Genomic DNA, 12,037 nt, shown 5'->3' on the forward strand with positions numbered 1-12,037 from the left:
ACCCGTCAAACACGAGTAGGACTCGAGCCCACAGGGCTACGTGTATAGACAATAATAATAATAATTCCGTGAGGCTCAACGACCTGGTGTATGTATTTCAATTGGACGCCATATCTAATCTACCCCTCGTACCCCACTTATCCAAGTGGGGAGAGGGGACCTGCAGATTAACGTGGAATCGGAACTACGTGTTGTTTCCAGTGACTCGGCACATCGATTGTAGGTGAAGGCTACACTAAAACGAACACTGGGAAAATCCGTGGTGCGGCAGAGCTTCATACCCCTAAGCTCTCGATTTCCAGGTATTTTCTTCATCACTACGCAACCAAGCCCGACATATATAGAGATAGTTCACCTGTAGGGTTGTAACGTTCCATTATGGATTTTCCATTGTTTCATTTTTATCTGTAGGTTTAGTTGAATGAGTTTCCGAGAATCAATAAATGGGATATATATACATGGGCGCATATTTTGACTGGCCTGACATTCAGTCTTAGATTATTTACACTGTCAAGGGACCATATACCTTAGTATTTGACACACTTTTCAATTTCAAACCTGTGGTGTCACCGCCAGACACCACACTTGCTAGGTGGTAGCTTTAAATCGGCCGCGGTCCATTAGTACATGTCGGACCCGCGTGTCGCCATTTCAGTGATAGCAGACCGAGCGCCACCACACGGCAGGTCTAGAGAGACGTACTAGCACTCACCCAGTTGTACGGACGACGTAGCTAGCGACGCTCACTGACGAAGCCTCGCTCATTTGCAGAGCAGATAGTTAGAATAGCCTTCAGCTAAGTCAATGGCTACGACCTAGCAAGGCGCTATTAGCAGTATATTGTCTGAAACTACAGAGTATCACTTGTATCATCAAGAACGCTGTATACAATGATGGATTAAAGTTAAGTATTCCAGAAGCTACATACTTTTCTTTATAGCATTCATTACGTATCCTGTTACAGACCTATCTCTTGCCTGCGTGAGCTAAACGCGTGCCTTTCAGCTTCCTCGCATTGTGTCTAGGCTGTCTTGCCTAGACATAACAAAACCTTTAACCATTCCTGAGAAAATGGGTCTCTACAGACGGCAAAATCTTTTGATTGCACTGACAAGGGAACCTCCCCATCGCACCCCCCTCAGATTTAGTTATAAGGTTGCACAGTGGATAGGCCTTGAAAAACTGAACACAGATCAATCGAGAAAACAGGAAGAAGTTGAACTATGAAAAAAAAGAGCTAAATATACAAACTGAGTAGTCCATGCCCATGATAGACAACATCAAGGAAAGTGTGATCTCGGGAGCGCCGTGGTCCCGTGGTTAGCGTGAGCAATTGCGGAACGAAAGGTTTTTGGTTCAAGTCTTCCCTCAAGTGAAAATTTTAATTTCTTTATTTTCGCAAAGTTAAGATCTGTCCGTTCATTCATTGACGTCTCTGTTCACAGTAATAAGTTTAGTGTCTGTGTTCTGCGACCGCACCGCAAAACCGTGCGATTAGTAGACGAAAGGACGTGCCTCTCCAATGGGGACCGAAAACATTTGATCGCAAGGTCATAGGTGAACCGATTCCTCCACAGGAAAACACGTCTGATATATTCTATACGAAACTGGTGACGACATGTGCTCCACATGACAGGAATATGTTGTCGACCCACCTAACTTGTACACTTGGTGAATTGGTAAAAAGATTCTTCTACCTTTCCCGATTTAGGTTTTCTTGTGAATGTGATAATCACTCCCAAAAAAGTGGTGAAAACATAAGAGTTTGTCACATAAACTGCAACAAATGAATGCAACAATTTCACAGTCGCACAGTTTTCCCTGTGCTCCCTCAAAACATATGTTTTTAACGTTTTCAAATTTTTCCGTGTGTAGACCGTCAAATCCTGCATATGTCCAAGCAAATCTGAACATGTCCTGGAATTTTGGAGAGCGAATTTGATTATGTGTGAGTGCCTCAACTTTGATAATTGTCTGAAAACAAAAAATTAAACTTCACTCGAGGGTAGACTTGAACCAAGGACCTCTCGCTCAATATCTGCTCACTCTAACCACGGGACCACATCGCTCATCAGTTCACAATATCCTTGATGTTGCCTATCCTGAGCATGGACTACTCAGTTTGTATATTTTGCTCTTTTTTTTTCATAGTTCCACACAACTTCTTCCTGTTTTCTCGACTGATCTGTGTTCAGTTTCTCAAGACCTATCCATTGTGCCAACTTATGTAGATCTGATGGGGATGCGATGGGGAGGTTCCCTTGTGAGTTACAAGCTTCCACTATTTACTCCGCCAAGAGATTGTGGGCCTTAGTATTTGGCATGAATTTCCTCTTGATACCCTCGCCGTCTCTTAGAAAAAGGGGTCTTATCAGTCGAACGGACAGACAGACAAGCAACTAGGGCATCCTATAATGGTTACGCTTTTACCGATTGCACCGTTGAACCGTAACAGCCATTATCCAGCACAATACGCAGTAGCTTCATAACACTAACAGTAAATTAATTCCCACTAATGTGCTTTGATTGTTTATAGTTATTTCACCACACAATTGTTTTAAATCAGGAAAGTCCCCAAAACTCAGTTCATTTACGGGAAACGTATATCCTCTCCTCTTTGCCTTTCTGACTGACGTGGCGTTTCAGTCGGGAACATAGAATAGCTCAGATTTCTAAGCCTTCTCTACTGCTTATTTTATGACGCTGTGGATAACTTCTCTCTCATTTTGAGTACGTCCTCTTACTAGATATTAATCGGCCATTGGTTGATATTATAACAATGCACTGTGTACAGGCATAGTGTGATGAAAAACCTGTAAGGAAAATGTAACTTAAATTAATTATTATAAAAATTAGGCAGTTCGTACTATAACATTTCTGTAGTACTACTACGGATTAGCTATTTGAATACAGCTGTAGTTAGCTATTCTTTTGCTGTCCCTCGTTATTGTAGAAATAAAACACAACATACATGCTTGTTTTCTTGACTAAAATTTGCTGAAGATGAAGTAAAATACAATAAATAAAATTTATTCTGCGTGTCCTGCCTTGCACTTCATCCTAAGATAACAAAATGATTGTCCTCCTATTTTGTAGACCTACAGTACAAGTGTATTTGAATAACCAACAACAATAATAAATTATGCCATTGCCGGCCAGAGTGGCCATGCGGTTCTGGGCGCTACAGTCTGGAACCGGGCGACCGCTACGGTCGCAGGTTCGAATCCTGCCTCGGGCATGGATGTGTCTGACGTCCTTAGGTTAGTTAGGTTTAATTAGTTCTAAGTTCTAGGCGACTGATGACCTCAGCAGTTAAGTCGCATAGTGCTCAGAGCCATTTGAAATTATCCCATTTCTTCAAAATCATTGCAGTACACACCATGAAACTGTAGTAGTTCAACCTCGATTTATAAGTGAAGAGATTTGACGCATCGTTACTGTAGTGGCACTACGAAGTATTTTAGGTGAAAGTATTAAGTCTTTAGTGTAAGTGAGTGAAAGTAGCATGGAGACCCTAGCGTAGAACTGCTGTAAGGGGAATGGCCGTCAAGCACGCTATGTCGACACATAGGGCACAATAACAAATACTCAAGTGAGTTGCGAAGTGAGGACACCTGGGCGCAGCAGCAAACCCCGAGTAGCAATGAACGAGGTTGTAGGCGCGTTGTTGCCACCACATTCGAGCGAGTCTTTTTGTTACGGTGACGTGACCAGACACGAGGTTTTAGAGAAAGAAATGAACAGTAACGGAGTGTAAATGGGGCTATCTATCAGTGCTCTCTAGGTATGTTGCCGTGGGTAATAATTTACAAATTGAGTACTGAATTAACGTATTCACTGACTAATTGTACTGCATAAATAGAAACAAAGAAAAGGAAAAGAAATAAACAGGAAGTAGGGCACCAGTCAGTCGCATTTCAGCCTATACTTGATTTCAGATCTAAATTTCAGTCAAAGAATAGCTATCTTTAGTGCTCAAAGTATAATATACTACTGGCCATTAAAATTGCTACACCAAGAAGAAATGCAAATGAGAAACGGGTATTCATTGGACAGATATATTATACTACAACTGACATGTGATTACATTTTCACGCAATTTGGGTGCATAGATCCTGAGGAATCAGTACCCACAACAACCACCTCTGGCCGTAATAACGGCCTTGATACGCCTGGGCATTGAGTCAAACAGAGCTTGGATGGCGTGTACTAGTACAGCTAGCCGTGCAGCTTCAACACGATACCACAGTTCATCAAGAAAGTGACTGGCGTATTGTGACGAGCCAGTTGCTCCGCCACCATTGACCAGACGTTTCCAATTAGTGATAGACCTGGAGAATGTGCTGGTATCGAATGAAAGGTAGAGCCACGGGTCGTAACACATCTGAAATGTAACGTTCACTGATAAAAGTGCCGTCAATGTGAACAAGAGGTGACCGAGACGTGTAAACAATGGCATCCCATACCATCACGCCGGGTGATACGCCAGTATGGCGATGACGAATACAAGCTTCCAATGTGCGTTCAGTGTGATGTCGCCAAACACGGATGCGACCATCATGCTGCTGTAAACAGAACCTGGATTCATCCGAAAAAATAGTGGTGTCACCGCCAGACACCACACTTGCTAGGTGGTAGCTTTAAATCGGCCGCGGTCCATTAGTACATGTCGGACCCGCGTGTCGCCACTGTGTGATCGCAGACCGAGCGCCACCACAAGGCAGGTCTCGAGATACGGACTAGCACTCGCCCCAGTTGTACGGTCGACGTAGCTAGCGACTAAACTGACGAAGGCTCGCTCCTTTGCCGAGCAGATAGTTAGAATAGCCTTCAGCTCAGTCAATGGCTACGACCTAGCAAGGCGCCATTAGTAACATTGCATGTATCTAAAGAGTCTCACTTGTATCGCCACAATCTCCTGATGTACCAAAAGGATGGATTAAAGTTAAGTATTCCAGAAGCTACGTACTTTTCTTTATAGCATTTATTACGTATCCTGTTTCAGACCTCACGCCATCCAGCTTTAACTTTGCGCGTGCCTTTCGGCTTCCTCTCATTGTGTCTAGGCTGTCTTGTCTAGACACAACAAAAATGATGTTTTGCCATTCGTGCACCCAGGTTCGTCGTTGAGTACACCATCGCAGGCGCTCCTGTCTGTGATGCAGCATCAAGGGTAACCGCAGCCATGGTCGCCGAACTGATAATCCATGCTGCTGCAAACGTTGTCGAACTGTTGTGCAGATGGTTGTTGTCTTGCAAACGTCCCCATCTATTGACTCAGGGATCGAGGCGTGGCTGCACGATCCGTTACAGCCATGCGGATAAGATGCCTGTCATCTCGACTGCTAGTGGTACGAGGCCGTTGGGATCCAGCACGCGCGTTCCGTATTACCGTCCTGAACCCACCGATTCCACATTGTGCTAACAGTCATTGGATCTCGACCAACGCGAACAGCAATGTCGCGATACGATAAACCACAATCGCGATAGGCTACATTCCGACCTTTATTAAAGTCGGAAACGTGATGGTATTCATTTCTCCCCCTTACACGAGGCATCACAACAACGTTTCACCAGGCAACGCCGGTCAACTGCTGTTTGTGTATGAGAAATCGGTTGGAATCTTTCCTCATGTCAGCACGTTGTAGGTGTCGCCACCGGCTCCAGCCTTGTGTGAATGGTCTGAAAAGCTAATCATTTGCATATCACAGCATCTTCTTCCTGTCGGTTGAATTTCGCGTCTGTAGCGCGTCATCTTCGTGGTGCAGCAATTTTAATAGCCAGTAGTGCACATACACTGGAATAAGGGGCTGAAAGTAATAAAACGTGACCAGTATCAAAGTTACACAGAACCACAGACTTCATAGTGTGTAACGTACCACTTGAAGGGAGGAATGTAGAGCAAATAGGTTTATAACCACAGATTTTACATGACCCGAGAGTGTATTATGCTGGTGCATAAGTCTTAGCCTCCTTCGAGAAAGGATTTTAGTCGTCATTAATATATTTTCCTTCACTATTTACAACAATCTGCTAACGCTGAGGTAACGTCTCAATTCCCCCGACTGTAGAAATCACGTGATTTTGGGACGCAGAACTCGTCGAGCTATGTTCGGAGCGCATTTTCACCCGGAAGCGAAGTTCCTCGAATGTTGTTTTACAGATGGCGGAAAAGGTGAAAATCTGAAGGCACAAAGTCAGTTGAACAACGTAGGTTCTATATGACTTCCCTGTCGAACTACTGCATACCGTATTACGTCAGTGTAGCAGAACGAGGGCGGACGTTCTCGTGGAACAGCACCTCTTCACGCAGTTCTTCTGGTCGTTGTTCGTGGATTGCTTCTGCAGGAAGTCTCAGTTGTCGTGACAATACGTGTCGGCAGTGATAGTAACACCAATGGGAAGCAATTTTTAGTATACCACATTGTTAAAGTTCCACCGGATGCCGAACATTATATTTCGTGAATGCGCGTAGAACTCTGTACGGGAAGCTGCTGCTTTGTTTGGGCTCAACCTTTCGTTTCCTTTCCTGATCTTAGCATAAATATACCATTTCTTATCACTAGCTATGGTACCGGATAGAAATGTTCAGTGTTGTTCATAAGCCAGTTGATGACTATCAAGCAGGTACGCACGTATGTCCACCGACACATTCTTGTGATAATGGCTCAGCGCATGCGGAACCCATACACTCGATTTCTGAATCCTTCCTATCGCATGCAAATGTTGCGCGAGCGATAGTGGAATGATTACAGTTCATCACGTTTATCGGCTCTCGAGTACAATGACGTATATCATTGTGGATTAACGCGTTTAAACTGTCTTCATGCAACCCCTTCGTGAACGTGGAAAGTAACTAATGACAAAACAATCCTCCGCAAAACGAGAAAACCTTTTTTTTGTCGTATCCTGTTTATTAATATTACCGCCATACACGGCGCAAATGGTTTTTGGCTGCTTCCGCTGCTGTTACCTCTCTATTGAGCTTAAACACAAAAATATGTCTGAAATGTTCCAATTTCATCACACGGCAACCCATTTTCACAGCCTATCTCCAAATGACAAAATGACATTATGTTAACTCAAACAGCAACAGGTAACTACAAGTAAAAACTGACAATCGATAAATAACACCATAGGAACCGAAATACCAACATGCGAAACAAGAACCTATGAAAATGTGCACCAACCTAAAAGAGAGCTTAATTCAAAATGTTGCTGCTGTTCACCGACTTACACACCCAGCCACAGCTGTTCTGTGATTCAAAAACTTTTCCTATAACTATTGACAGTATCTGTGACAATGATAAGCTCAGGGCAATACATACATTCTATGGAGCTTTACTGTGTGTCACTCTCGATCAGTAGCCACGAGTTTCAAGTTCATATGTTCTAATAACGGGGGGTACTGGTATGCAGATTTTTGTAATTAGCACAAGACACTGTAAAACAAAATAAAAAGTAATATGGTGATCTGATTAAACTTTCAATCATGATGAAGGTAATTAAAAACAAAAACTTCAAAAAAATTTATCAATAATTATAATTCACATTCCTCACACCAGGATCAGTGCATCTTTCCATTAAGTTATTACATCTGATGCCTTTAGCTTGTAATGTATAGAATTCAAAATTGTTATTTTACCATAGCTGTGGTCTGTCTATTATAATTCACAATAAAAAATTTGTTTGAGCTACTGGTTAGACTCGCGTTTCAGTGAATAGAGGCCGTTTCAGTAAATAGAGGCCGCTGTTTAACCTCTATTACCTGTACGTTGTTTGCTTCTTTAGCTCTGCAAACAGCACCCGCAGCTTGAACTACGCTATGTACATAGAAAGGTCGTGGAACATTATGTGCGGTTATGACTCTACCAGGTCAACATGACTCGCTTCGAATGGTATATTACTTACTGGGAAGTCTCCAGTTCCCTAGATCTATGATACTGATCTTGTTTTATGCCATCCAGTCTGATTCCTATGTATGTCTAATACTTTTATCACTGATGATAGCTATTCTGTAGCTGAAATCTAGATGTACGATGACGTGTAGATTGAACTGCGACTGATTGTTGACTTCCGTCCTGTTTGTGCATTACATCACAGTTGTGGAGTACTGTGGTTCTGATGGACTCCAGGCTGATAATTATACTATAACTAAATAAAATTAGATGCAATAACCTTGTTTTCCTCTGTTGTTTACAAGTGCAGTTCATCTTCCACTTGTTTTGACACTGTGATATAGATCTTTCATAAATTCCAAAAGCGTTAATTAAGGAAGTCCAGGAAACACAGAATTATTGGCCATTCACATTCACACGAAATGAACAGATCGGACTTAGGTTTTTTTTGGCAGATATACTGCTGTACAGGAGAACGACTTATTTAACAGGAGAACTATACTAATAGCTCCATTTTTGGAACTCACTCAATAGCCAGAAGTAATTAAAAAACTGGAATCAACAATTCTGCAATTTTTGTAGGCGTGATAATATATTTTTGTCGTACACGATGCAACTACTTTTCTAGTCTCAGTTTCTTTCCCTGTTCTACCTTCATAACTAAGACCAGAAATTTTCATCTCCTTTGTTTTCATTTTACTCCAGTTTTCTAGTGATAAAACTCATTTTGTACATTTTTTCTTAACAGGAGCTGAATTAAAAGTTTGACATCAGCGGAAGTCATCTTGTTGTAGCGCAATTTTCTACCCATCCTTCTCAAATAAATTTTACTTTCATTTCATTCCTGTAAGATGTATTTGTTTGAAATGTTTACTTCTTCAGCATACACTGCATTTTCAGACTGCAGGTCTGGTGTACAACTAGGATCAGGCATTACACTTTGGCTTAAAATACTAAGAGTTGGGCTGTGTATTTTCCGACATCGATGGTTCATATTCAATACGGAAACAAAATATTTGCTTGAAATTCCTTATCATTAGTCTGATAAATTTATTCATGGAAAAGGAATGAGTTACTCTGTTAACTCTACAAATTACTTTTGTTGGTACCCTCTGTTAACAGTCAAAAAATATCATTACCTACCTGTAATCACGTTTAAAGGAAAAGCTTTGCTGAAAACAGATATATCACGAAATTTCAGAAGCAGAGAGGTGAACAACTACACAATATACAGATACAACACACTAAACACATGAAGTCTGATAAAAAATACACTTACGCTATAGTTCCCTTACAAAAGGCTTTTATTAAACGTTTTTATACCATCTCAATTACATTTATATCAATGTTTGTGCATCAGTAAGTTACAAACATTTGAAGCATCATTGCTCTTCTAATCTGACGTTATGATTTTACGATATTACAACAACAATACACTTATCCTAGTGAAACCAATAACGAACAAAAATTCAGTCATTTTTCTATCTGTCATTAAAGGTTTCCCTGATAAGTATGTAGTGATTACCTTTATTTCGCAAAATTGGCAGTTATCCTACTGTTCCACCGGAAAAGTTATTTAATAATTATAATGGTGTTAAGAAAGGATAGACAACGTATGGTGATGTATGTAAGGTTAGAACTGGGTGTCATGACGCAGCAGATCAGGTAAAGTGGACGTAAGAGGGTGCTGCAACAGTAAATTAGCTATTGCTATCCTGTCCTAATTTGATCTTGAACTATCGGCTGAAGGACGTAAAGTTGCAGTGCCCAATTCATGACGTCAGAAGCCATGACCCCCTTATCTTCTTCTGACAGAACGTTCACTACATACACACACACAACACATACACACTCAACCACCCACCCACCCACCCACCCACACAAACACACACACACACACACACACACACACACACACACACACACACACACACGGCTCACTGTAATTTCACATGGGAAACGTGTCTGGATGACAGAGACGGTTCACGACTGCCCATGTAAAGAGCGAAAAAACGGGTTCGAGACCAGGTTCTGCACAAATTTTCACCGGTCACCGAATTTACTTGCCGCCGATGTCTTCGTTTCACCTAATATCAGACATAGTTTTCTTAACCTGGAGAGGCAGTAATGCTGATACATAATTCCGTGAAAATGGTAACAGGAATTAAACATCTCTGAGACCTTTACTAGGGACTTTTTGTCATATTCAGTGCTATAATGCCCTAAGTACAGTTACGTCTGCCTTGTTATCTTTGGAATTATTTTTGAATGCTGAAACTACATTTACGAAATTCTTAAGTTTCCTCTATTATGAACTAAAATTACAATAGTTTCTGTTACGTGACACTCTAGATGAAATACACATTAATGCTGTTTTACAGAATTTACCATCTACCATTACCTCCATTCTTTAAGTCTTTGTTGTGCTGATGTACTTGCGACAATTCTTTTGAAGTTAGTCGAAAACAATGAAATTCCTCGCGAACGAAAAAGCTGCAGCTGTGAAAAAGCAGCTAGCTCAGTGGCAGATAAAGTATAACAGTATCAGTTTGTGCAAAGCATTGTTCCTAAAGGCACATCACAGTGAGAACTTTTTTTATCCTTATACATTATTGATTTTTGGGGACTGAACCACGTAAGCACGCCATTAATGTTCGTATTTTTTTCATGTTTTTTAAATCACTTTTATACACACATTCGCTCTCACTCACGCACCCATGGACTCTTTATTTTTAATCCTATCCGTAAAACACACACACACACACACACACACACACACACACACTCACACACACACACACACATGCACACACACACACACACACACACACACACACACACACACACACACACACACACACACACACACAAAGGCACTTTTCAAAGCCGGGGCCGCGCCTTGAAACCGCAGACGTGGACTGCAGCAAACGTCATTTTCAGTCCGAAATGCGCCTTGGAAAACGTCGTCGAAGTACTTAACACAAATCATTTACTGGATGTACGTCCGTCCTCCGATCAAATCAATGTGAAAAAATACTCTGTTCAAAACTATTTCACGTCTGACACTTCACCGGGAACCCTTGAAGGTGTGGAGACGAGTCGCTAGGTATCTCTCCATTTATCTCTCTAGGTATCTGCCAGTCAGTGCCAAGGCGGGTAATTGCTTACATAAGGGCCAGAGTTGGACAAGCGCGTTGTTAACTTCTGAATTAGTTAAGCTCTTTCTCTAGAATAAACCATCCACTATTTCTGAAATCGTGGTTTGTTTGTCTGTACCTGGTCATCACATCTCCCTATTGCCGTCCTATTCTTTTAATTCCTTCTTAGAGCCTCTTCTTTTTATTTTTTCCCTTGTCTTAGAGTGTATTTCCATCGAATTCATTTGAATACACTGTGCGAAAGCAGTGGACAGAATATAAGATTATTATTCGCTGCGAGGCAGACGCTGCCAGGGATCTCTACCACGAAATAATTTCATTTAAACGCGATGCTCTCCCGTCTGGTGCCGAGATGGACGTGGTGGCGAAATGTTGCTGCAAGCGGTCCAGAACGACGTTCTGCGTTGACAAAAGCCATCGCCACTGCGCTCTCATTAAGGCCTATCTTTGATATTAGTTGACTGACTAGGACAACCCTCTTCAAGAGTGTTAGTCTGCCTTGCACGTCCTCCTTCGTTTATCTCATATATACTGGGTGTTACAAATAGGTACGGCCAAACTTTCAGGAAATATTACTCACACAAATAAAGAAAAGATGTTGTGTGGACATGTGTTCAGAAACGCTTAATTTCCATGTTGCAGCTCATTTTAGTTTCGTCAGTATGTAGTGTATTTCCTCGATTCACCGCCAGTTGGCCCAATTGAAGGAAGGTAATGCTAACTTCGGTGCTTGTGTGGACATGCGACTCATTGCTCTACAGTACTAGCGTCAAGCACATCAGTACATAGCTTCAACAGGTTAGTGTTCATCACGAAAGTGGTTTTGCAGTCAGTGCAATGTTTACAAATGCGGAGTTGTCAGATGCATATTTGATGTATGGATTAGCACGGAGCAATTGCCGTGGCGCGGTTCGTTCGTATCGAGACAGATTTCCAGAACGATGGTGTCCCGACAGGAAGACGTTAGAAGCAATTGATCGG

The sequence above is a fragment of the Schistocerca piceifrons genome, chromosome 6 (assembly GCF_021461385.2).
Source record: "Schistocerca piceifrons isolate TAMUIC-IGC-003096 chromosome 6, iqSchPice1.1, whole genome shotgun sequence".
In the NCBI taxonomy this organism is placed as follows: Eukaryota; Metazoa; Arthropoda; class Insecta; order Orthoptera; family Acrididae; genus Schistocerca; species Schistocerca piceifrons.